This window comes from Musca domestica, unplaced genomic scaffold (assembly GCF_030504385.1).
Source record: "Musca domestica strain aabys unplaced genomic scaffold, Musca_domestica.polishedcontigs.V.1.1 5, whole genome shotgun sequence".
Taxonomy (NCBI): Eukaryota; Metazoa; Arthropoda; class Insecta; order Diptera; family Muscidae; genus Musca; species Musca domestica.
Genome location: NW_026712346.1, coordinates 10,843,955 through 10,871,465, shown reverse-complemented (window position 1 = coordinate 10,871,465; position 27,511 = coordinate 10,843,955). Strand labels below are relative to the sequence as shown.

Below are 27,511 nucleotides of genomic sequence, written 5' to 3'. Positions count from 1 at the left end.
GTAAGCGGAACAATTTTTATAAGTAATAGCTGAACCCGGTGCGCTATGCAACCCCTTTCATTTTATATGCATTCAAAATTTTATAAACGAACATATATTGGCTTAAAAAATAAAACAAGGTAAAAAGCAGTAAGTTCGGCAGGGCCGAACTTTGAATACCCTCCACCATTTAGAACGAATTTGAAAATTTTCAAAAAATAAAATCCTTACAAAATTCTGTTAACATTTTAAAAATATCAAAAATAGCCGTTATATTGGGGTCTATACGACGTGGACCTACATAGGCATTGTTTGTCATAAGCCATTACCATATTCAAATTCGAAACTTGAAATAAACGGTGAATAATGTAATCGTCAAAATATCGTATATAAGGAGGTACCGTTATATAGGAGCTGTGCGAAGACCTGGGCCTGCATATACAATTTTCTATCACAGGCTGTAGCATCCATTACGAACTTCAAATACCACATCTCAAACAATTTCGCCAAAATACCGAATATAGGGAGGTACTGATACGATACGAAGACCTGGACCTGCATAAACAATTTTCTGTCACGAAGACGTGGATCTGCACAAACAATTTTCTGTCTTAGGGCGTAGAATCCATTTTGAACTTCAAATACCAAATTTGAAATAATTCCGGTGAATAATAATGTCGCTAAAATAATCAAAATACCGAATATCGGGAGGTACTGTTATATAGGGGCTATACGAAAACGTGGACCTACATAGCCCATTTACGAACTTAACCTGCCTACTGGAAAAATAAATATATTTGCAAAATTTTAGCCTTCTATCTCAATTCATCCGAAAGCGTGATTACAACAGACAGAAAGACAGATGGACAGACGGACATTGCTAAATCGACTTAGAATTTTACGCTTATCAAGAATATATATATACTTTGTTGGGCCTGACATGAGTACTTCGAGGAGTTACAAACGGAATGACAAAGTTGATATAGCTTCCATAGTATGGTGGAGGGTATAAAAAACTATTGTAATACTTTAATGCGTAAATAAACAAAGAGCTCGGTCTACCAACGCGTGAACATGACAGGAACAGCTGACCATGAGAAAAGCAGGAATATTCCAAATTTTGTCCGCATATAAGAAGGGTTTATCCTTCGGATTTATTAATTTCATAGCAAATGTCAAGCATGCAGGAAACTCCCATCTTTAGAAGTTGAGTGGAATTTCTGTTGCAATTAGATAATTCTAGGTAGCAACATACTTTCCCGTAATAATCGTATCCTCAATTAAATTGTTGTGTAGTTTTTTACTGTTAACCTAATATCATTGAAAAGGCATTGTGGGTAAATGCTTCTTACTAAAATCATATCCCAATCTGAACCGATTTCAATGTAATTTGACAAAATTTACTATAACACCGAATTCAGTCACACTTTCCATATTTCATTGAAACAATTTTTTTTTTTTGGGTACCAGATTTCGTCTCTCTGTCTGAATTTCTTTGGAATTGGACATACATATCGCGTTGGGTGCATCAAATATGTGAAATTGGCCGAAAATATATATGGGAGCTATGAACAAAACAAATCTGAACAAAACAAATTTATTTTTGTACCAAATGTAGTCATGCTTGCCGAATCTCATTAGAATCGAACATACATATCGTGTTTGCTGCATAAAAATATACGAAATCGGTCGAAAATATTTATGGGAGCTATATCCAAATCTGAACCGATTTTAAAATAATTTGGCAAATTTATTTGTGTACCAAATGTACCGAATTTTATTGAACTCGGACATATGTATCGTGATTTGTGCATCAAATTTGTGAAATCGGCCGAAAATATATATGGGAGCTATATCCAAATCTGAACCATTTATTGTTGTATTCAGCCACTCATGGCGAATTTCATTGGCATCGGACATACGTATCGTGTTGTGTGCATCAAATATGTTAAATCGGCCGAAAAAATATATGGGAGCTATATCCAAATATGAATCGATTTCAATATAATTTGACAAATTTATTTTCTGATTAAAATCCGTTACACACTCCAAATATTATTGGAATCGAACATACATATCGTGTTTGCTGCATCAAATATGTAAAATCGGCCGAAAATATATATGGGAGCTGTATCCAAATCTGAACCGATTTAAATGTAATTTGGCAAATTTATTTGCGTACCAAATTTAGGCACTCATGCCAAAACACGTATCGTGTTTTGTGCATCAAATAAGTGAAATCGCCGAAAACATATATGGGAACTATATCCAAATCTGAACCGATTTCAATATAATTTGACAAATTTATTTTGAGATCAAAATCTCGTCAGACATTCCAAATTTCATTGGAATTGAACATACATATCGTGCTTGGTGCATCAAATACATGAAATCGGGTGAAAATGTATATGGGAGCTATATCCAAATCTGAACCGATTTCAATATAATTTGGAAAATTGTATTTTTGTTTCAAATTTGGACACTGTATCTGTATTCGATCAGTAGTTTTGTGCATATTAAATCTAAATTTTTGGGAGGCACCTCCGATTCTGATGCTATCTCCAGTTCCAAGTGGAATTTCAAAAATGTATATAGCCTATGTTACTTTCAGGCGATGTTGTAATTTTCAAGAAAATCTGTTCAGCGGTTTTCGAGTCCATAAATTACAAGCTTACAAATAAACATTTTCCTCTTTTATAGATGACTCCATAGTAATTTCTAAACAGAAATAAATAATCATGGAAAAATAGATATAATATATGTTCTCCTACCATCGGTTTTAGATGTTTTAAATAGACCGATCTTATTTTTCGGCCTTAGGCTTAAATTTGAATGTTAAAAACACCCCATGTGGAAACTCATCTCAATTTTTGGTATTGTAAAGAGCTTTGCAAAATTTTTCGTTCAAATGACCTGTAATTTGGAATTTGTATTTCCAACGTTTAGAATAACGTACTGCGTGCTATTTAGTTTTATCCACTTCATAATTAGGGACAGAATGATTCCAGAATAGTCAAAGATAATTACTCTTTTACACCCATTACCGTAAGCATGTAATTAATTTTGCTGCCATTTAAATTGTGCGTTGGAGACGCCATAAAGTCCATATTTTGCATCATTATACTATGATTCAATGACAATTAAACAAATGTTGGGTTCCGTGCCCCTTTCTAATATTCGTAATTTTTTTCATGTTTCCGACAGAATGAGTTCGACATTTCGGAGTTTATTTCAAAAAGAAGTACATTCCAAATCTACGTTCCCAACCAATATTCTCTTTGGGGTTAGAAATTCAAGAGAATACACAATTTTCTTTTCTGACCACACATTAGTTGGGAACGTGGACTTGCGGGTACATTGACGTGGGGACTATACTTAAATATTGCCTATGTGGACAGTTATCTGTAAGATGGTTCTCTACCCCAGGGTAGCCTAAATTCAATTTTTTAGCCAAATCAATACATGAATGTGGTCAAGACCAAGATGGACCCTACTCCGAAAATTTTATGAGAAAAGGTTTTCTACCCCCTTGGAATCAAAGATGCCAAATAAGGTAGAACTAACTTAAATCATATGATGGTTATACAAAAATGTGATCATTTTTTGCAAGGATGGTTTCTTCTTATTAGTATGAAAAATATGGTTAAAATTTAAAATATACTTGAAATCGGGCTGTCCTTATCTATATCATGACTTGCAAAAATGATTTAATGTATTTTGAAAGTTAAGGAAGAAATTCAGGAAGGATATAAATCATTTTCATACTAAATGTCCTTTTCTCTCTTATATTTTGCGTCCTTTATATTCGGTATTTCACTGATGTCAGTCCCAAAGAAATTTGCATTTTGAGTTTTCATTGGACGGATTGCTGTCATATGGGAGGAGTAGGTCCACGTTTTGAAATGAGCCCCATAACGCCTTGTCGGTCATTTTCGTTTGTTTAAATGTGTTCGCATGTTCGTAGGTTCTGGGGTTAAAAGCTAGATGCCAAGGATCGCCATTTAACATCGTATTGCGCACTCATTTAATTTTTAATACTATTCATTCAGAATTCAAAACAATAAAAAATTTACGTTGCAATATGGTATGTCAAATTGAATAAAAAATTCACGCCAAAAAGATTTCTTTTTCCTTTTACAGTTATATTGGCCTATTTTTACGAGATTTTATTTTTTTGCCAATATACCACTCCAAAATTGTATGAATTGTCAGAAATCGTCAAGGTCTTCTTGAGTTAAAAGCGCAGTAACTAACATAACATTCTTCTATATGCTGCAAGAAAAAATCTTTATTTTGTTCACAAAGAAACGATTGATTTCAATATGATAAGTCGAATTGAAAAAAAATCGTACATTATATAAAATTGGAAACAAAGAAAAACAAATGGAAAAAGAAAACAAAATCTTCAACTTGTTGGCTATTTTTTACATCAAGTATTTGAAGGTCCTTACGAAGTTCGTCAACAGAATGTACTATTATTTATAAATTCGGTTCCATTGACTTTTTTTTCTTCTCGAATCTTTTTTTCACATTTTTATAGATTTTATCCGTTTCTGCCAAGAGACAATTCCGAATTTGTTCAAACCGTTAAAATCAGATCAGTGGTTCTTGAGTTATAAGCGTAGTAACTAACACAACTTAATTATATATATACTAGCTGAACCCGGTTCGCTTCGCTACCCCTTTTGATTTTATATGCATTCAAAATTTTATTTACGAATATATGTTGGATAAAAAAAAAAACAAATTTAAAAATTAAAAAAATATATTGCACTACTTTAATGCGTTAATAAACAAAACCATTAGAAAAGCAGTAACATGACATACATACACGAACGGTTTGTACTTTGGATTTATTTATTTCATAGAAAATACCAAGCGTGCAGGAAACTGCAATTTTTTGAAGTTGAGTGGCATTTCTATTGCTATTAGTGAATTCGAGGTAGCAACATACTTCCCCATAATAAGCGTATTTCAAATTAATTGTTGTGTTGTTTTTTAGTGTTAACCTATGGCGTTGTGGGTCAATGGTTCTTATTAAAATCATATCCCAATCTGATCCGATTTAAATATAATTTTAAAAAAAATTACTTTTACACCAAATTCCGCCACAACTTTCATATTTCATTGAAATTGGTGCCTCAAATATGTGAAATCGGCCGAGAATATATATGGGAGCTATAATCAAATCTTATTAATTTATCACATTTATTACTTTAACCAAATTCCGCCACACATTCTGAATTTTATTGGAATCGGTCGTATATATCATGTTTGGTGCATAACACGTATGAAGTCGGCCGAAATGTATATGTTAGCTATACCCAAACCTCAACCGATTTCAATGTAATTTGGCAATTTTTTTCTGGCGCCAAATTTCGTCTCTCTCGCTTTGGGTTCATCAAATATGTGAAATCGGCCGAGAATATATAAGGGAGCTATAATCAAATTTGAGCGAATTTGAATATAATTCGTCAAATTTATTTTTGTACCAAATTTAGTCGCTCATGGCGAATTTCATTGGAATCGGAAATACGTATCGTGTTTTGTGCATCAAATATGTGAAATCGGCGGAAAATATATATGGGAGCTATATCCAAATCTGAACCGATTTTAATATAATTTGACTAATTTATTTTCTAATCAAAATCCCGTCACACATTCCCAATTTCATTGGAATCGAACATACATATCGTGTTTGGTGCATCAAATAAACGAAATCGGTTGAAGATATATATGGGAGCTATATCTAAATCTGAACCGATTTCAATATAATTTGACAAATTCATTTTTGCTCCCAATTTCGTTACTTATTTTAAATTTCATTAAAATTGGACATACATATCGTATTTGGTGCACCAAAAACATGAAATCGGCCGAAAATGTATATGGGAGCTATATCCAAATCTGAACCGATTTCAATGTAATTTGATAAATTTATTTGGGATTTCCCAATTTAATTTGGGAAATCAATTTTTTAGATAAAATCCATCACATATTCGTTTTAATTTCCGCTTCACATTCCAAATTTCATTGAAATTTGGGATACATAGCGTGTTTGGTGCATCAAATGCTTGAATTCGGTCGAAATATATGTGGGAGCTGTATCCAAATCTGAACCGATTTCAATATAATTTGGCAATTTTTATTTTTGTTCCAAATTCCGTTACGCATTCCAAATTTGGAGACTGTGTCTGTAATCGATCAATAGATATGTGCATACAAAATCTAAATTTTTGGGAGGTACCTCCGATTCTGATGCTATATCTCCACTTCCAAGTGGAATTTCAAAAATGTATATAGCCTATGCTACTTTCAGGCCATATTGCAGTATACATGCAAATTGTCAGGAAAATCTATTCAGCGGTTTTCGAGTCCATAAATTACAAGCAAACATACAAACATTTTCCTCTTTTATAGATATAGAAGAAGAAGAAGATAAATAAAAGATCTGACTAATGTAAGTGGCACAATTTTTATTATAAGTAATGACTCCATAGTATTTTCTAAAAATAAATAAATATTCATGGCAAAAATTATAATAGATGTTCAACTAGATGTCCCAACCAATGTTCTCTTGGGGGTTACAAATTCAATAGTATACACAATTTTCTTTTCGGACCACACGTTGGTTGGCGTATCTATCTATCTATCTATCTTAAATACTATTATTTAGCCAAATCAATTGATGAATGTGGTCAAGACTGAAATGGGCCCTACTTCGAAAATTGAAAATTTTTATGCGAATAGGTTTTCCACCCCCCTTAGAAAGAAAAATTCCAAATAAGGGCCAAAAAAATAAATAAAGTGGCCAAGACCCCGAAAATAGCTTAAACCATATAATGATTATATTACCAACATTTACCGAAATTAGTATGAAAAATATGCTTAAAACGTAAAATATATTTGAAATCGGGTTGTACCCTCATCCGGGGGTTATGACCCATATCATGACCTGCAAGAGCGATTTAAGGTATCTTAAAAGTTTAGGAAGAAATCCATTTCATACTAAATGTCCAATTCGCTCTACTGCTTTGCACCACTTATATTCGGCATTTCACCGATTGCAGTCACAATTATGTTTGTTTAAATGAGTTCGCATTTTCCAGCTGAAGCACGATGTAGGTCCTAGAGTTGAAAGAAAGATGCCAATTTTTGGCATGAAAGATCGCCATTTAATATCGTATTGCGTACCATCCGAAATTGTATGAATTCTTAAAATCCGTCAAACCGTTGTTGAGTTATAAGCGTAGAAACTGACCTAATTTTCTTTTATATGGCGAAAATAATTCTTTATTTTGTTCGCAAAAAATGATTGAATTCAATAATAGAAGCTGTATTGAAAAAATCGTACATTATATAAAATTGACAAAAAAAGGAAAGCAAATTGAAAAAAGAAAAAAATTCAACTTGTTCGCTGTTCGCTGATCGAATTTCGAAATAATTGTACATTCTATTGAAAAACTTCGTAAGGACCTTTTTACATTTGCTGTAAAAAATCAGCGAACAAGTTGAATTTCTTTTCCTTTTTCAATTTGCTTTTCTTTTTTTGTAAATTTTATATAATGTACGATTTTTTTCAATACAGCTTATCATATTGAATTCAATCATTTTTTTGTAAACAAAATAAAGAATTATTTTCGCCATATAAAAGAAAATTATGTCAGTTTCTAAGCTTATAACTCAACAACGGTTTGACGGATTTTAAGAATTCATACAATTTCGGATGGTACGCAATACGATATTAAATGGCGATCTTTCATGCCTAAAATTGGCATCTTTCATTCAACTCTAGGGCCTACATCGTGCTTCAGCTGGAAAATGCGAACACATTTAAACAAACAAAATTGTGACTGCAATCGATGAAATGCCGATATTTTGTTTTAGATATTTTGAACAGTCTGACCTAATTCTTTAGCCATGGGCCTTCATTTGAGTGTTCAAAACCTATATGATATAGAACATTTATAATAGCCCCATATGAAAACTCAGCTCAATTTTTGGCATTGTTAAGAGCTTTGCAACATTTTCCATTCAAATTAACTGTAAATCGGAATTTGTATTTCCAACATTTAGAGTACCGTACTGCGTGGTATTTAGTTTTGTCCAATTGGTAATTGAGGGCAAAATGACCAGAGTATTCACCCATTACCGAAAGATGGGAGTCATTTTTTGGACATTTAAATCGTGCGTTGGAGACCCCATAAAGTCCTAATTTTGTTCATATTATGGTTCAATGACGATTGAACAAATGTTCGGTCCCATGCTACTTTCTAATATTCGTAATTTTTTCATGTTTCTGCCACAATTTCCGACTGAATGAATCCCAGTTTAACATTCCGGAGTTTATTTTATATATTCTCTTGGAGGTTACAAATTCAATAGAATACAAAATTTTCTTTTCTGACCACATATTGGTTAGGAAAGTGGACATGGGGGTACACATCAATGCCTATGTAGACAATTAACTGAAGGATGGATCTCTACACCAGAGTAGCCTAAATACAATTTTTTAGCCAAATCAATTAATAAATGTAGTGAAGACCAAGATTGACCCTACTCCGAAAATTGAAAATTTCATGAGAAGAGGTTTCCGACACCCTTAGAAACAAAGGGCCAAAAAAATAAAATAAAGACCAAAAATATAAAAAAGTGGCCAAGAACCCGAAAATAGCTTAAATCATATTTTGGTTATACCAAAAAGTGATAATTTTTTGCAAGGATGGTTTCTTCTCATTTTTCCGAATTTAGTATGAAAAATATCGGTTTGTATCCTTACACGGGGGTATGACCCATATCATGACCTGCAAAAGCGATTTAAAGTATATTGAATGTTTGGAAGAATTTCCGGAAGGATAGAAATCCTTTTCTTATTAAATTTCCAATTCGCTCTTCTATTTTGCACCCTATTTTACTGATTGCAGTCCCAAAGCTCTCATTGGACGGGTTATTGTCATATGAATGCAGTAGGTTCACGTTTTGAAATGAGCTCCATAATGCTTAGTCGGTCGCTTTTTTTTTTTTTTTTTTTTGTTTAAATGTGTTCGCATCTTCCAGTTGAAGCACGATGTAGGCTCTGGAGTTAAAAGCTAGATGGCAATCTTAGACATGAAAGACCGCCAGTTAGCAGTATATTGAAAAATTATTCTTTATTTTGTTCACAAAAAATCCATTGAATTCTATAGTTGAAAAAAAATCGTATCGTAATATCACATTTTTTTTCTTTCGGTCCCAACGCCACTCTTACCCGCCCTGCTAACCGAGGGGAGCGCGTACATCCCATAGTCCGCACCATGAAGGGAAACACCAGCAAACGAGCAAAAATAAAAATCTGGCAGCTCTTAATACTATAATTACAAATTAAGTATTGATATTTTTATTGCATGCAAAGGTTCACATAGGTTGTTATATATGTCACATAAAGATCTAAGGGGGTTGCTTAGTTCGTAGTTAGATCTCGCCAAGGAAAGACATTAAACACATTAAACTTTATTTCGCTAATTAAAAATTGTGAATCAATTTGAAAACGTAAAAGTCGTATTAAAAATATTGCTCTAAGCATTAAACGCCTTCTTTCTAACGATGGAATATCTATAAGTTTTAATCGATTTTCATAGGGGGGAGCCGGATTCCAGGGCAGATCTTTGAGAGCGAATATAATTAGAGAATTAGAGTAACATTTATAAAATGGACTCCACAACACGCAACCATACTCTAATGTAGGTCGAACTAGACTAGTAAACAAGCGTTTAGTTACGTAAGGGTCTTAAAACTCTTTAGACCAGGGCTTAATGAAACCTAGAAGAGACTTTGCTTTATTAACGCTAGATTCAATGTGTAAGTTGAAACGAAGTTTATTGTCCAAAATAATACCAAGATCAATAAATGAGTCTACATTCTCCAATTTGTATGAACCTACGAAGTAATCAGATTGAATATGTCTAGATCTGAATAATGATAATTGTTTGCATTTTTTAAGATTTAGTGACATGCCATTTATACCACACCAATTTACAATGGAATGTAGATCATGTTGTAAATGTAACGAACTATTGAGAAAATCGAGATTAGTGAACAGCTTAACATCATCTGCAAACATTAGAATTTTGGAAAACCTTACAACTGACGGAATATCATTGAGATAGAGAACGAAAAGTAATGGCCCTAAATGGCTTCCCTGGGGAACCCCAGAATGGACTAGAATATTTTTTGAAATGGTATTTATGAAAGACATCTTTTGAGTACGGTTTTCAAGGTATGATGAAATCCTGTCTAACAATAATGTAGGGAAACCCATTATATCAAGCTTGTGGAGTAATAAACTATGTACGACAGTGTCAAAAGCTTTACTAAAATCGATATAAATTACATCAGTTTGAAATTTATTAGCAAAACCATTGTGAACATAGCATGTTAATTCCATAAGATTAGTCAAAGTTGACCTACCTCAAAAAGTTTAGGTATTGCGCTAAGCTTAGCAATACCCCTATAATTTTCAATATGCAACGACTACCAGTTTTATGGAGAGGAATTATATAATTAGATCTCCAAAAATAAGGAAAGTAGCCTAAAGATAAAGAGTAATTAAATAATTTCGTAAGAGGTATGTATAATTCAATTGCACATAATTTAAGAACGTTTGCCGGTACTCCGTCTGGACCTGGCGAGATCGAACTTTTTAAACCTTTTAAAACCTCTTCTTCCGTAAGCAAAATTTGGGGCAAAAAATTCAGTCAATTTAATGTTAAAGCTGTAATTGCTAGTGGATGCATTCTGAAAAAAATCTGCGAAAATGTTTGCAATATCAGAATCATCGGTAGCCCCTGTGCTGCCGAATTTCATACAGCTAGGGAATTCATGAACTTTTCTTTAAGAATTCACGAAATTATAGAAATTTTTTGGGTTGCGTTGAAAACTATTTCTAATTCTTTGTAAATATGCCGAATAACATTTTAAATTTTCAGAATTATACTTATTTCGAGCTTTGGAGTAGTTTATAGATGAGTTAAATTTTTTTAAATTTCTTTAAAAGTTTACTTTTGTTATTACGTAAACGTCTTAAATATGGAGTAAACCATGGCGAGCCTCCATTTGGCGCGTAATTTGAACTAGGGATTGTTAGTTTAAAGGCATCATTTAAGATATTATAAAAGTCGGAAATGCAATAATCAATATCACCTTCAAGACGCCCGATTGTATTGGAAAGAGTAGTACGTAACAAATCTATGTTAATTTTGGAAAAGTTAAAGGATATGTTTTTATTGAGTGGTTTGAGTTTTAAGATCAAGAGTTAAATTGAGGGTTGGGTGATAATTATCCTCCGGTTCGACAAACGGTGCACATCTACATAAGGAAAGGTTAACGGTTGTGGAGAATACTAAATCTAAAATTCTATTCTTAACATTAAAAACATTATTTATTTGGAAAAGTTCTTGGTCAAATATAGCTTCCCAGAATTCGTCCATTCTACTAGCTGAGCCTGCAGATGATACAGGAATGATATATACTTGGTAAGTTGAAATCACCAAGACAAATAAGATCAAAATTTGCTGACTTTAAACATGAAACATCTTTCAGAAGCTTTGCGTGTTTACTGTATATTTTAAAGTCTCAATTGGAGGAATGTAGGAACAAGTTAAAGCAATATATTTACCATGATATAATAGTTTGACAAATATAAATTCTATATTAAGATCTTCAGTGACAACTATTTCAGACGTAATGGAATTATGTACAGCTATTCTATTTACTCTATCATTTTTATAAACTTCAAATCGGTCAGAAAAGATTTCCGCGTCGTAGATTTCAGGTTTAAGCCAAGTTTCAGGAAATATAAAGACTTTAAAATCAGAACCAAAAGATTAAACAGGCCATTGTGCAAAACTTCAAAAAATTATTTTAATGCCTCAAAGTATGCTTCAGATTGTAAATGTAAAATTTAGAATTTGGGATTGAAAACAAAATAAGAACAAAGCACAGGGGAAAAAACGAAACAGACGTAAACAGCAAAAGTAAAACAAAAAGATGAGAAGGCGCAAAAACAGTCACAATTTGTTTTAATTATTTTGTAAAATACCGTATTTAAACACTGTACTTCACAATACACGTATAATTTCGATAATATTAATAAGAACTGTTAGTATTTCACTGCACGAAAAGAACAATAAATAATAATATATCTAAAATTATTTGATCACTATTTTTGGCTCAAATAAAAAACAACTATACACGACAAGAGTTGCCAGACTTTTTTATACCCTCCACCAAAAGAAGTATGGAGGGTATATTAATTTCGTCATTCCGTTTGTAACTCATCGAAATAATCATTTTAGACCCAAAAAAGTATATATATTCTTGATCAGCGTAAAATTCTAAGACGATTTAGTCCTGTCCGTCCGTCCGTCTGTCAGTCTATTGTAATCACGCTACAGTCTAAACGAATTAAGATAGGAAGCTAAAATTTTGCACAGATCTCTCTTTTGTCTGCAGGCAGGTCAAGTTCGAAGATGGGGTATATCGGTCCACGATATCGTATAGCCCCCATATAACGGTACCCCCGATATTCGGCATTTTGAAAATCCACACAAGAAGTTCCTTGCGGGTACTTTATACCTCGGCAGAGAATTATCTATATAGGTCCACGATATCGTATAGCCCCCATATAACGGTACCCCCGATATTTGGTATTTTGATGATTTTATCCACATTTTTCAATAGAATTGTCTTAAAATCCACACAAGTAGTTCCTTGTAGTACTTTACCCCCTGAGAGAGAATTGTCCCCCATATAACGGTACCCCCCGATATTCGATATTTTTAGGATTTTACCCACATTTTTATCGGACTTGTCTGAAAATCCACACAAGGAGTTCCTTGCGGGTACTTTATACCTCGACAGAGAATTATCTATATAGGTCCACGATATCGTATAGCCCTTATATAACGGTACCCCCGATATTCGGTATTTTAATGTTTTTAGCCATATTTTTCAACAGAATGGTCGCAAGGGGTTCTTTGTACACAAGGGGTTCTTTGTGAGCACTTTACCCCCGACAGAGAATTCTCTATATAGGTTAACCATAACGTATAGCCCCCATATAACGGTACCCCGCGATATTCGATATTTTGATGATTTTAGCCACATTTTCCAATCGTATTGTCTGAAAATCCACACACGGAGTTCTTTGTGAGCACTTTACCCCTGAAACGGAATTGCCTATATAGTTCCACAATATCGTATATCCCCCATATAACGGTACTCCCCTATATTTGGTATTTTGATGATTTTACCCACATTTTAAAACGGAATTGTCTGCTAATCCACACAAGGAGTTCTTTGTGAGTATTTTACTCCCTGAAAGAGAGTTGTCTGTATAGGTCCACGATATCGTATATCCCCCATATAACGGTACCCTCTGATATTCGGTATTTTGATGATTTCAGCTACATTTTTCAACGGAATTGTCTGAAATTCCACACAAGGGGTTCTTTGTGAGCACTTTACCCCCTGACATAGAGTTCTCTATATAGGTTAACGATATCGTATAGCCCCCATATAACGGTACCCCCGTTATTCGATATTTTGATGATTTTAGCTATATATTCCAATGATATTCTCTGAAAATCCACACAAGGATTTCTTTGTGAGCACTTTAACCCCTGAAAGGTATTTGTCTATATAGGTCCACAATATCGTATATCCCCCATATAACGGTACCCCCGATATTCGGGATTTTGATGATTTTAGCCACATTTCCCAATGGAATTCTCTGAAAATCCACACAAGGAGTTCCTTGTGAGTACTTTACCCCCAGACATAGATTTGTCTATATAGGTCCACAATAGCGTATATCTCCCCATATATCGGCACCTTCCGATATTAGGTATTTTAAAGATTTTAATAGATTTTTCAATGGATTTTATTTTTTTGAATATTTTCTAATTCGTTCCAAATGGTGGAGGGTATTCAAAGTTCGGCCCGGCCGAACTTACTGCTTTTTTACTTGTTTATTTTTGAATAATAGCTTAAATAGAAATAAGATTTATAACATATCAAAGACTTTAATAATTACTGTAAACATCAAACGGATGTTACATCTGCTTTGACAAGTAGAAGTAATTCTATGTCGTTATTGATTTCATGCTTCTTTATTTAACATAACAGATAAATGCAGAAAGAAGACATGATAAAAAGTAAAACAATATTTTACAATATTATCTTTAAAGTAAATATCGACAAGGACAATGTTTGATTGCCCAAGGATTTAGAAATTAACATATTTTTGAATTTAAATTATTTTCGATAATGTCTCACATAATGTTGCCAATAATAGCAACGGCATACAATGTTAACGTCCCAAGTCTATTAATGCGTTTGGGATGCTCTTTCATGCTGGAATAACTTACGTATCCATATGTAAACAAATGATTGAATAAAAGGTCTAATTAGTTTTTAACAATTTTTGAAATTTAAACACTCTTTAAATAAATACAATTTTATACAATCTCATTTCTTTTGAATGCATTCAGAGTCAGTTTATTTAAGTCCTTTCATTCAACTCAACACTGAATACACAAACATATTTTGTTACTTCGCAAACACGTTGTGTAAATGTTTGTGCTGGAGGGGAATCCTTTAAGACACACTCTTCACTGAGCTGAGCGTAAATACGTATACTACGGAAATGAATGATTATATGGGAAAATTCGTTGGAATAGGAATCGCATAAGGTCACATTGTGACATTGAGGGTTTGTTTTTCGTTTTGCACAGTCGTGTCCTTCTCCTTGCTGCGAATGTCCATACACAAGGATTATCAAAAACTCTAAAGTCACAAGAGTGACCAGACAATAAAAGGGATTTTTGCAATTCAGCAAGAATTGAGCATTTTCCTGATGCTGCTTTGCTACAAATAAATGTCCCTTGACTAAATGTGTAGAAATGCTCAAGCTGGATGCAAGAGTAGTCTGGTGGGGCTAATGTAATTTTATCGACTAACACTGACACCCTCTGTTTTCTATGACAATAATCAAAATATGAATTTGAGGCTGACAACCGAGTTAAGAGTGGGAACACTCGCACATATAATTGAAGAAACAAACAGGATTAATATGTACCTATGTGAGTGTGTGTGTATTCAAATACACTAGGGTAAAATAATTGCTGCACCCTATCTATATATAAAAAAAGTTGTGTTAGTTACTACACTTATAACTTTAGAACCGCTGGACTGATTTTAACGATACATACAAATTCAGAATTGTCTCCTGTCCGAAAAGGATAATATCCAAAAAATGATATACGATAATGATATATAAACATTTCCATTTTGACTTACTTTTTTCTAATTCAGCTGAAAGATGCGAACACATTTAAACAAACAAAAATGACCGAAAAAGCCTAATGGGGCTCATTTCAAAGTCTGGTGCTACTTCTTTCATGTGACAATAATCCGTCCAATGAGAGCTCAAAATGCAAAATTCTTTGGGAGTACAATCAGTAAAATACCAAATATAAAAGGTGCAACATAGTAGAGCGTATGGGACTTTTAGAAAGAAACGGATTTCTATCCTTCCAGAAATTCTTTCCAAACAATATCGATCATAACACACGGATAATGGTACAACCCGATTTCATATTTATCGTCGCCATCGTATGATTTAAGCTATTTTTGGGGTCTTGGTCACTTTTTTGTAATTTTTTGGCCCTTATTTGCCATCTTTGTTTCTAAGGGGGTAGAGAACCTATTAGCATAAAATTTGAAATTTTCAGAGTAGGGCCCATATTGGTCTTGACCACATTCATCAATTGATTTGGCTAAAAAATTGTATTTATGCTACCCTGGGGTAGGGAACCATCATACAGATAATTGCCACATACGAATTTATTTAAGTAAAGTCCCCACATTGGAGTATCCCCAAGTCCACTTTCACATCTAATGTGTGATCAGAACAGAAATTACACAAAAATATCAACATATCTACAAATTTTAGAATTTTCTCCATGTACTAGTACCCCCTCAAGTCCACCTTTTGGCGGACAAACAGACCGACATGGTTAGGGGGACTTATGAGGACTCTAATGCACAATCTGAGGTGCTAATTGGTTTAAAAAAGTAATTAACTTTGGCTATTCTTAAATCATTCAGCCCTCAATTATGAGGTGTAGAAAATACAGTAAATTGCAAATATCTGCTCATTTGACTGGAAATTGTTGCGACGATTTTTACTATACTACTTTTTAATAGATTTGTATAGCACATCCACACATTTGAAGCCCACGGCTTAAATATTTGTATCGGTATTTTAAAACACTTTAAATCGACCAGTACGTGAACTCTTATATCATATCATATCTGTGAATAATTATGCTTTGACAAATATGCATAATAGGCAAAAACTTAGTATCTTATAAACGTGTTCAGATGTGTATATTACTTTCCCCATTTGGTGTGTGACATAAGGGCTAAATAGATCTACTTTACCCTCAAATATTATCGAAACAAGTGATATTTGACTTTCTTTGCCGGTCTTTCTTTAGATTTGATATTAGAAAAAATACTGCCATGTCCGAACTTTGAAAAGGAAAGGGGAATAATGTTCCATTTTGTGAGGGTTTTCACTGTTCACATTTTTTACCCTAAATGGGAGAAGACTGGACCGTTATTGTCCATCGCCGATGTCAATCTAAGTTTGGTAAAAATACCAAGTTCGGACCAAATTGGATTTTCCTCTCGAGTGATATTGTGTACATTCATACATTTTCTCCGCTTCTAATAAAAGATACTTTATGTAGCAATGTGGCTATCGGTAACAATAAAACGTCTTCCTGAAGTTTTTGTTTTATAGATAATTAGCCAAACCCTGTGCGCTTCGCTACCCCTTTTGATTTTATATGCACACAAAATTTTATATACGAATATTTTTGTGGTTTTTAAATAAAAATAAAACAAATTCAAGGAACAAAAGAAGAAAATGTATTGTAATACTAATGATATACAATGTTCTTCTTTTCCTTTAGGAGTGTAAACAAACAAATAGCTCGGCCTACCAACGTGTAAACATGCAATGTTCAGCTGACCATGAGAAAAGCAGGATCATGCCAAATTTGGTCCGCATACACAAAGAGTTTGTCCCTGAGGCATATTACTTGTCATAGCAAAAGCCAAGCGTACACGAAACTGCATTATTTTAAAGTTGAGAGGTATTTCTGTTGCAATTAAAAAATACGAGGTAGCAACATACTTCCCCGTAGTAATTGTATCCTTAATTAAATTTTTGTGTTGTTTTTTACTGTTGGCCTAATGACATTGCAAAGGCGTGATGTTTTTTAAAAATGTTTTTTTTTTTTTGTAAATAATATTCAAATCTGAACAGATTTGACAAAATGTATTTTAAGACCAAATTTTGCACCAAATTTCATTAGAATCCGATAAATGTAACGTGTTTGGTGCATTAAATACACGAAATCGGCCGAAATTTTTTATAGGAGCTATACCCAAACCTCAATAATTTTCTATACAAATTACAAATACAATTTTAACCGAATATCGTGACACATTCCATATTTCATTGAAATTTGAGGTACATGTCGTGTTTAGTGCATCAGATATATGAAATCGGCTGAAAATATATATGGAAGCTATGTCCAAATCTTTTAAAGCGTAATACATCACAGATCTGACTTATATAAACGGTACATTTTTTATTAAAAGTAATGACTCCGTAGTAATTTCTAAATAGAAATATATATTCATGGAAAAATTATAATAGACCAGCTGGCCGGGCCCGCATTGCCGGCTCGTAGTTCTAGTCTTTAATGCATAGTTTTTAAAGCATAATAATTCACAGATCTGGTTCACATAAGTGACACAATTTTTAGAATAAATGATCACTCGGCTAAATAGAAATAAATACGCATTGCGAAATTTCAATACAGGTTCACTTAACGGGCGAATTATAGCGTTTCAAAAAAACCTGGTCCTATCTTGCAGCCAGAGGTTTTAATTTCAGACTTAAAGACCTAAATAATAAATCTCATATGTTAAGAAGTATACATTAACTTTTTTTAATAGCCCCATGTAAGATGGTTATCTAACCCCAAATTTTCCGCAAAGAGGTCTTCTACGCCCTTAGAAGCTAAGATGCCAAATCAGTTTAAAATCAATTGAGAAATGTGACCAAGACGCTGGAAATAGCTGAAATCAGTGGATACCTTCATATGTTTCAGTGGATACCTTCAAATGTTTCTTCATGTAACCCTAGAACTGTATCAAATGTATCAAAAACTCGAACAATGTCCCTGTATATCGTTACGTGTTAGTCAGGGTTACTTTTCGGAAGAATTTTCCGAGGATATGATTCCCTTTCTTACTAAATTTTCGCTCCACTATTTTGTATAGTCCGCATATTACAGTGCCTTTTCGTTCACCATCTGTAATTACGCTAGGGTCACCAAATTTAATATGCGTCTTTCAAACTTTGCACAGGTTTCTATACTATTATTAGGATGATTTATGTTGCAAAAGGTATATATTTGTTCTCATTTAGATATATCCCCCATACAATATCATCTCCTAATATTCGTCGACCAAATGTTCTCTAAATTGGTCGATTTTTGAGGTAATAATTCATTTGTCAAAAAATTGAAACAAAAGTTCACTTCCAGATTGCTTTTTAGTACCTCTTTATATACGTGATATCATTGTATTTGATTAAATTTTCAATTCTCAATTATCAGTATTATAAATGTCTAAGCAATATTATACAAATCAAACGTAATTTTAGAATTCGTAACTTTTAGAAGATCGTGTTATAAAGTATTTAGTTATTACCAGTCAATTAAACCATATCCGTCTGTGTATGCGGCCGTTCGTTGAAATTGCAATAAAGGCGAAATATTTAGGTTAATATTTGAACTACAATATTCCTAGGAAGTTAGAATATATCCGTTTCGTTTAGGTATAATACCACCACAAATTAGTCCTTTTGCATGTTTTTGTTACAATTTTAACGAATTATCTGTAACTTAATATTTAATGTTTTCGGTATTGTGAAAGCAATAACTGGCTGCTAGTGGTCCCCATTAGGCATAGCCTCAATTTAAAAGTACGTTGAGATTTTTAATGGTTTGATGCTTTGAGAAGTATTTTTTAATCAAAATTGAAAATTTTGGTTTGTCAACCATATAAGGCATGTATAGAAAATATGAATTTTTTTAAGAATTTTAAATTCCAAAATGCGTTTTGAAACAATTCTACACAAAACTCTATATCAAAATAGAAAAGTCAATTTTTCCAGTCCCGTGATTTTTATAGAGGTTTTTCTCAAAATTTTCTTTCATGAAAACATGTCCACTGTAATTACAAATAATGAAAAGAAAATTTGAGTCAAATCGGCCAAGCAGTTCTCAATTCATGTGTTACTATAATTTTCTCAATTCTTCTACACATAAATTTGACCCCAAACAAATACCTAGGGTTGGATGGAGAGTCAAGATTACATCGTATACTAACTTTGGAAAAGATATCTTAATGATTTTACCAAATATTATGATTTTAGGTAAATCCAAAAAATGGGCGTAAAATTGGGCGTGGTCACTTTTTCGTTGCATAAAAACCTAATTCGGGGTAGAACGAATATTTAGAAAAAATATTCAAATCATTCCAACCGTTCTCAACTGATTCAATTACCAACGAACAACAATTTATATATATATATATACTAGCTGGCCCGGTCCGCGTTGCCGGCCCGTAGATTTTGTCTATCATGCATATTTGTCCAAGCATAATTATTCACAGATATGACTGATATAAGTGTTCACGTACAGGTCGATTAAAAGTGTTTTAAAATACCTGTACCCATTTTTAAGCCGTGGGCTTCAATATTTAAACCGTGGGTTTCAACTGTGTGGATGTGCTATACAAATGTATTAAAAAGTATATATCAATCTTATCGCCATGTAAGGGATCAAATTAATTTTTAATATGGTAAAAATCGTAGCAAAGTCAAATGAGCAGTGATTTGGAATTTACTGTATTTTGTATACTACATAATTGAGGGCTGAATGATTTAAAAGTAGCCAAAGTTAAATACTTTCTTAAACCCATTAGCACCTTAGATTGTGCATTAGAGTCCTAATAATTCCCCCTAACCATGTCGGTCTGTTTGGTAAATTTAGGAGGTATGGTAAAATTAGGAGGTACCTTCTTTATATGGGCACTACTCCGAAACATCGACGTACATTGAAAACTTTCTTCTACCCCTTTCTTCTACCCTTATAATCCAATATGACAAATACAGACCAAATCAAAAATATAGCAGAACAATATAGCATGTCATAGCATTTCGCGTGATTTAAATAAGTAAAAATAGTTTTATCCACCTCATAATTGAGGGCAGAATGAAAGATGGGAATTAATTTTTATTGCCATTTAAATTGTAAGTTGGAGACCCCTTAAAGTCCATAGTTTCATCATAGTATAATTCAATGATGATTCAACAAATATTTGGTCCCGTGCTACTTTCTTATATTTGTAATTTGTTCATGTTTCCACAATTTATTTCATATAGATGTACATCCCAAATCTACGTTCCCAACCAATATTCTCTTGGGGGTTACAAATTCAATAGAATACAAACTTTTCTTTTCTGACCACACATTAGATGTGAAAGTGAAATTGGGGATACTCCAATGTGGGGACTCAAATTTTTAGCCAAATCAATTGATGAATGTGGTCAAGACCAATATGGGCCCTACTCTGAAAATTTCAAATTTTATGCGAAGAGGTTCTCTACCCCCTTTGAAACAAAGATGGCAAATAAGGGCCAAAAAAATTAAAAAAGTGGCCAAGACCCAAAAAAAATAGCTTAAATCATAGATGGTTATATAAATATGAAATCGGGTTGTTTCCTTATCCGTGAGTAATGATCGATATAAAGACCTGCAAAAGCGATTTAAGGTATTTTGAATGTTTGGGAAGAATTTCTGGAAGGATATAAAACCTTTTCTTACTAAAAGTCCCATTCGCTCTACTATTTTGCACCTTTTATATTTGGTATTTTACTGATTATTCTCCCAAAGAATATTGCATTTTGAGCTCTCATTGGACGGATCATTGTCACATAAAAGAAGTAGGTCCACGCTTTGAAATGAGTCCCATTAGGCTTTTTCGGTCATTTTTGTTTGTTTAAATGTGTTCGCATCTTCCACCTGAACCACGATGTAGGCCCTATCTCGCACTTATTTTATTTTTTTTTTTTTTTGTTTTTGGTTAAAAATTGTATATAGTGAAAAATTATTCTTTAATTTGTTCACAAAAAATCCACTGAATTCAATATGATAATGACAATTAAAAAAAATTGACTAAAAAAGAATAACAAATTGAAAAAATCTTCAACTTGTTCGCTGATTTTTTACAGCAAATGTTTAAAGATGCTTACAAAGTTTGTCAATAGAATGTACTATTAATTTAAAATTCGATTCCATTGAAATTTTTTTTCAATTTTTTCCCGATATAAGAATTTTTGCAATGAGATCTCTTTTTTCGTGATTTTTTTTAGCGATTTTGAAAAAGTAATTATCTTTTAACTTTGGTGTGACCGCGTTAAATTATTTCGATATCATCTATTCCGTTTCGCCACCACATAATTCGGTACTACACTTTCATGTAACCCGCCATCAATTTCAGTTCTCAAGAAATCAAGTCAATTAAAAACACTACAAATGTACATTAGAAAAAAGTAAGTCAAAATGAGAAAAAAAAATCAAAATAAAACATTGCTATTGTACATTTCAAAAGTCAAAATAAAAATTTTAATATATCACATTTTTACGCGATTTTATTGGATATTATCCTTTTCGGAGAGGAGACAATTCCGAATTTGTGTGAATCGTTAAAATCAGTCCAGCGGTTCTTAAGTTATAAGCGTAGTAACTAACACAACTTACATTTATATATATAGATATATATATATATATATATATATATATATATATATATATATATATATATATATATATATATATATATATATATATATATATATATAGATTAAAAAGTAGGCGTGGCCAGGTCCTCAGCGCCCAAATAAATACCTAGGACCGGATGGAAAGTCAACAGTATCTTGTGTAATAATTTTCAAGCCGATATCTTTATTATTTGGTAAATATAAGGATTTTAGATAGATCGAAATAGTGGGCGTAAAAGTAGACATGGTCAATATTTAAAAACCTAACCCGGGATATGACGAACGTTTGTACAAAAAATTATGCAATTCGGTTAAGCCGTTCTCAACTGATTCCATTACCAACGAACAACAATTGTTTTTTATATATATAGATGTTTACCTACAGTCGGTTTTAAATATTTTTAATAGCCTGATCTTATTTTTCACTCATAGGCTTTAATTTCAGTGTCAAAAACCTATATGATATAGAACATCTACAATAGCCCCATGTGAAAACTCAGCTCAATTTTTATACCCTCCACCATTCAATGGAGGGTATATTAACTTTGTCATTCCGTTTGTAGCTCCTCAAAATATTCATAATAGACCCTACAAAGTACATATATTCTGGATCAGCTTAAAATTCTAAGACAATTTTCGATGTCCGTCTTTCTGTTTGTCTGTCTGTCCGTCTGTCTGTTTTAATCACTCTATCTTTCGAACGAATTGAGGAGGCTAAAATCGTGGATACATGCATAGTTAACCGGTAGGCAGGTTTGGTTCGTAAATGGGCCATGTCTGTCCACATTTCGTATAGCCCCCATATAACGGTACCTCCCGGTAGTCGGCATTTTGATGATTTCAGCAACATTATTCACAGGAATTGGTTCAAATTTCGTATTGAAAGATCTTAATGGGTACTACAACTTCTGAGAAAAAATTTGTGTGCAGATCCACATTTTTGTATATACCCCATATAACGGTACCTCCCGATAGTCCGTATTTTCATGATTTTTGCGACATTATTCACCGTAATTGTAACAGATTTCGTATTTGAAGTTCGTAATGGACACTACAGCCTATTACAAAAAATTTCGTATGCAGGTCCACGTCTTTGTATAGTCCCCATATAAAGGTTTTAAGGTTTTCATTTAAGTGATAGTTTTCGGTTTTTTTTTTTTTTTTGAAATTTTTCAATTTCCTTCGAAATGTTGGAGGGTACTTACTTAGCTGCATCTTTACTTTTTGGTATTTTAAAGAGCTTGTATTTTAAATTTTAGTATAATATGCTGCGTGACATTTAGTTTTGTCCTCCTCGAAATTGAGGGCAGAATGATTTCAGAATAGTCGAAGATAATTACTCTTTTACACCCATTACCGTAATGTTATGGCCGTCATATTTCAGACATAATTTTCGACTGACTGAGTCCCAGTTTGACATTTCGGAGTTTATTTCATGTAGACGTAAATCCAAAATCTATGTTCCCAACAAATAATCTATTGCGGGTTACAAATTCAGTAGAATACAACATTTTCTTTTCTGACCACACATTAATTGGGAAAATGGACTTTCGGGTACACTGATGTGGGGACTATACTTAAATAAATGCCTATTTGGACAATTATCTGTAAGATGGTTCTCTACCCCAGAATAGCCTAAAGATAATTTTTAGCCAAATCAATTGATGAATATGGTCAGGATCATAATGGATCCTACTTCGGAAATTGAAAATTTAATGAGAAGAGGTTTTCGACCTCCTTAGAAACAAAGCAAGTACGGTTTCTTCTCAAAGTATCAACATTTGCCGAAATTAGAAAGAAACACATGGTTAACATGTAAAATATACTTGAAATCGGGTTGTGTCCTTATACGGAAGAATTTCTGGAAGGATATAAATCCTTTTCTTACTAAATGTCTAATTCGCTCTAATATTTTTGCAACCTATTCCATTTGGTATTTCACAGATTACAATCCCAATGAATTTTGCATTTTCCAGCTGAAGCACGATGTAGGTCCTGGAGTTCAAAGCTAGATGCCAAATTTGACATGAAAGAAAGACCATGTAACACCATATTGCGCACTCATTTCATTTTTAATATTATTAATTGAACAATAAAAATGTAGAATTCAATAGAGCATGTCAAATTAAAAAATATTTACGCCAAAAATATTTTTTTCATTCACATTTTTATTGGCATATTTTTACGTGATTTTTTGTTTTGCGCAGATACCATTCAGAAATTGTATGAATTGTCAAAATCCTTCAAGTCGTTCTTGAGTTATAAGCGTAGCAACTAACATAACATTCCTTTATATAATGAAAATAAAAACGATTGAATGCAATATGATAAGCCAAATTGAGAAAAAATCGTACAATACATAAAACAAAGAAAAACACATTGAAAAAAAAAAACAACAAAAGTTTTCAACTTGTTCGCCATTTCTTTTTATAGCAAGGGTTTGAAGGTCCTTACGAAGGTTGTAAATAGAATGTACTATTATTTCAAAATTCGATTCCATTGAAATTTTTTTCTCGATTTTTTTACCCGATTTAGGAATTTTTGCAAAGGGATAGTCCCTTTTTGGTCGTGATTTTTTAGGGAAATTAAAAAATTAATTGTCCTTTAAGTTTGGTATGACCGCGTTAAACTATTTCCACATCATCTTTCGGTTTCAGCAGCACTTAATCCGGTAGTAAACTTCAGTGTAACTCGCCTTCAATTTCAGTTTCCAAAAATTCTAGTCAATTCAATAAAATTTATCAAATTATGAAATGATATTCGTATAGCTCCACTTTACCAATAAATACATAAAATCTGTAAATAACAGTTTTGTCCATTGTCGCCCCAAAAAGTCTACAGATCATATTAGATTTCAAAAAGAATGTACATTCGAAAATAGTAAGTCAAAATAGAAAAAATCATGCAGTATAAAACATTCCAATTGTACATTTCAAAATTCAAGAGACAATTCCGATTTTGCCTGAATCTTATTTATGTCTCTACTGCTGGTAATAGAAAACAACATTGAACAAACAATGCATTATCGTCAAATACTATTAACAAACAAATCTTTAACCTCCATTTGTCTCTGGGAAGTTTTAAAACTTTCGGAGAAATACATCGCAGGAAAACTTAGCTCAGCTGGAAGCTGATTCCAGTTTCCTGCGGAATGAACTATGAAAGATCAGGTGCCCGGACTTTATGCCCATGAACTTAAGGCCCAAAAAAAATTTGGGCTTTATGACATCCTTCAAAACGGTCACAAGGCCCAAAAAAAATTTTGGACCTTAAGACCTCCCTCGAAACGGACATAACGCCCAACAAAGAGGTGGAGTTAAAACCCAAAATTTTTGGGCGTTATGACCTCCCCCAAAGCGGCCATAAAGCCCAATTTTATTTGATGCTTTTTCGTATCAAATTTTTTAAAATTTGTTTATTTAATATGTTTTTATGTAAGGTAAGAACAGTTATTTATTTATTTTTTATTTTTTTTTTTTTTGTTTGATATGATTGTAAGTTATAGTTATTGCTTTGACTAATGGTAAGTCACAGACTTTTTTAAACCATTGAGGAAGATGAACCAAATAAGTGAGTTTAAATTTGTCCCTGGTGCGCGACGAAATTGTGAATTGTTGTATACAACATGTAACAAACAACTTTATAAATTCAAAACTCAATATGAAAATAAGAAAAATGAAGAAGTTCGCAGATATGTTTGTTATCAAAAAAATTGTAACGCTTCAATTATGTTAATTAATAAAGAACAGTGCTTCGAAAACAGTGATAAAGCTATCCACAGTGATCATCCAAATCAAGAATCTGAAATGAATACCTTTCAATTAAAAAGTGTATTTAAATCGCGCGATTTTTTTTAAATTTAACTACTTGTCTTCTATTCTCTCCTTTCACACAATTTAATGAGTTCCATTATTTTTATAGTTAAGTCAATAGTTTATTTTTAAAATAAGGTAATCATAATATTTCATATTTGTTTATTTTTGTGTGTTTTCTAGCTGTTTCCCGTTGCATTTATTCTTATGACGAAAAAAAGTCAAAAATCATACGAACACGTATTCAGGTTCATAAACTCAAATCTTTTAGAGCTAAAGCCTAAGACGTTTATAACCGATTTTGAAAAAGAACTTCGTAATTCTCTTACAAAAGTTTTTCCTGAAGTTCGATTGAAAGGGCTGAGCTCTATAGCAAATTCGAAAACGTATTCCAACAATTCTTTGATTATTTTGACCGTCAATGGATTCAAATGGTAAATGTTATATTAATAGAAAATACCCAATCGCCTTATATTTTTCTTTTTACAGGAAACTCCTGCAATGTTTTCTGTCCATAACGAATGTGTAAGGACGACCAGTGCTGTTGAAGGTTACAACAGCTATTTGAGTTCACAAATTCCTATGCATGGAAGCTTCTGGAATTTCTTGCAAGTTATTAAACAGGAAGAATTCCAAAAATATACTGAGTTAGACCAAGCGCTGGATGGAATTTTCGACATTTTTGAAAGGCCTAAGAAACGATTCCGAGATCGAAGCACACAAATAAAAAAATTAACTGAAAAGCTTAATCTTGGCGAAATTTCTCCAAATACCTTTCTGAACATACTGACTAATAAAACAAAAACATTTTGCCACCAACGTCAATGCATTCCATAATAGACGATAATAATTATTCTTCATCTGAGTCCGAACCTGAAACTTCTCCTCCAGAGGGAGTTTCATGCGAAATTTGCTTCAAAAATAAGAAGAACACTCTTATGAAACCCTGTAGACACGCCAAACTTTGTCGATTTTGTTTCCATGAAATTCAAAAGGTTCATAACCAAAGATCTACACTTACGTTATGTCCATTTTGCAGACAAATCGTGGAAGCTGTGGAAGAGATATACACTTGATTTCTCGCCAAAATGGAAATAAAATCATATAAATGTTTTTTTTTTTTTTTTATTTTTTTTTTTTAATGTACATAACTGAATTATACTTAAATTGGAATTAAGACCATAACTAAGAATCTTCTTCAGTTTTATTATTTTTTTTGTATATTAATAAAATGACATAAGGCCCAATGGGCGTTTTGGCCGTTTCGAGGGAGGTCATAAGACCCAAAATAAAAATGGGTATTATGACCGTTTTGAGGGAGGTCATAAGTCCATTGGCGTAAAGTCCGGGCACCGAAAGATCATTCATATAGAGATGTGGAAAAATTATTTGCGTTTTCCTTGTAGACCGAGAGAACACAAGTCGATATCGCTGGAAAAGCGCAACAGAGAATGGCAATCCTAGAAAGAGAATTAGAATGGCACCCCGCAGAAATATGGTCAAAACGACGCAAATTATAAACATAATGTTAAAAGTAAATGTTAACAAATGTTTCTATTTTCGTAAAATACTCATGTGTTGTACCCGTAATCACTTCAATACAATAGGGAATAAGAAAAGGCAAGATTTCTTTTTACAAAGAAGGCCAAAAAGAAATCAGTTGAGTATAATTTTCGAAGCACATTTATAACTTTGGGGTATAATGCATAAATATGCAAAGAAAAATCAACCTTATAAACAAGGACAACACCTG

At 32.8% G+C, this 27,511-nt stretch overlaps 1 long non-coding RNA gene across 1 annotated transcript; it reads left to right on the top strand.

The window, feature by feature from the left end:
• Window positions 1-11,403: 11,403 nt before the first annotated feature.
• Window positions 11,404-26,837, top strand: LOC131804988 (uncharacterized). The gene is made up of 3 exons (XR_009343448.1): window positions 11,404-11,489; window positions 25,942-26,192; window positions 26,248-26,837. It is a non-coding gene; the product is annotated as an uncharacterized LOC131804988 (long non-coding RNA).
• The last annotated feature ends 674 nt before the right edge of the window (window positions 26,838-27,511 follow it).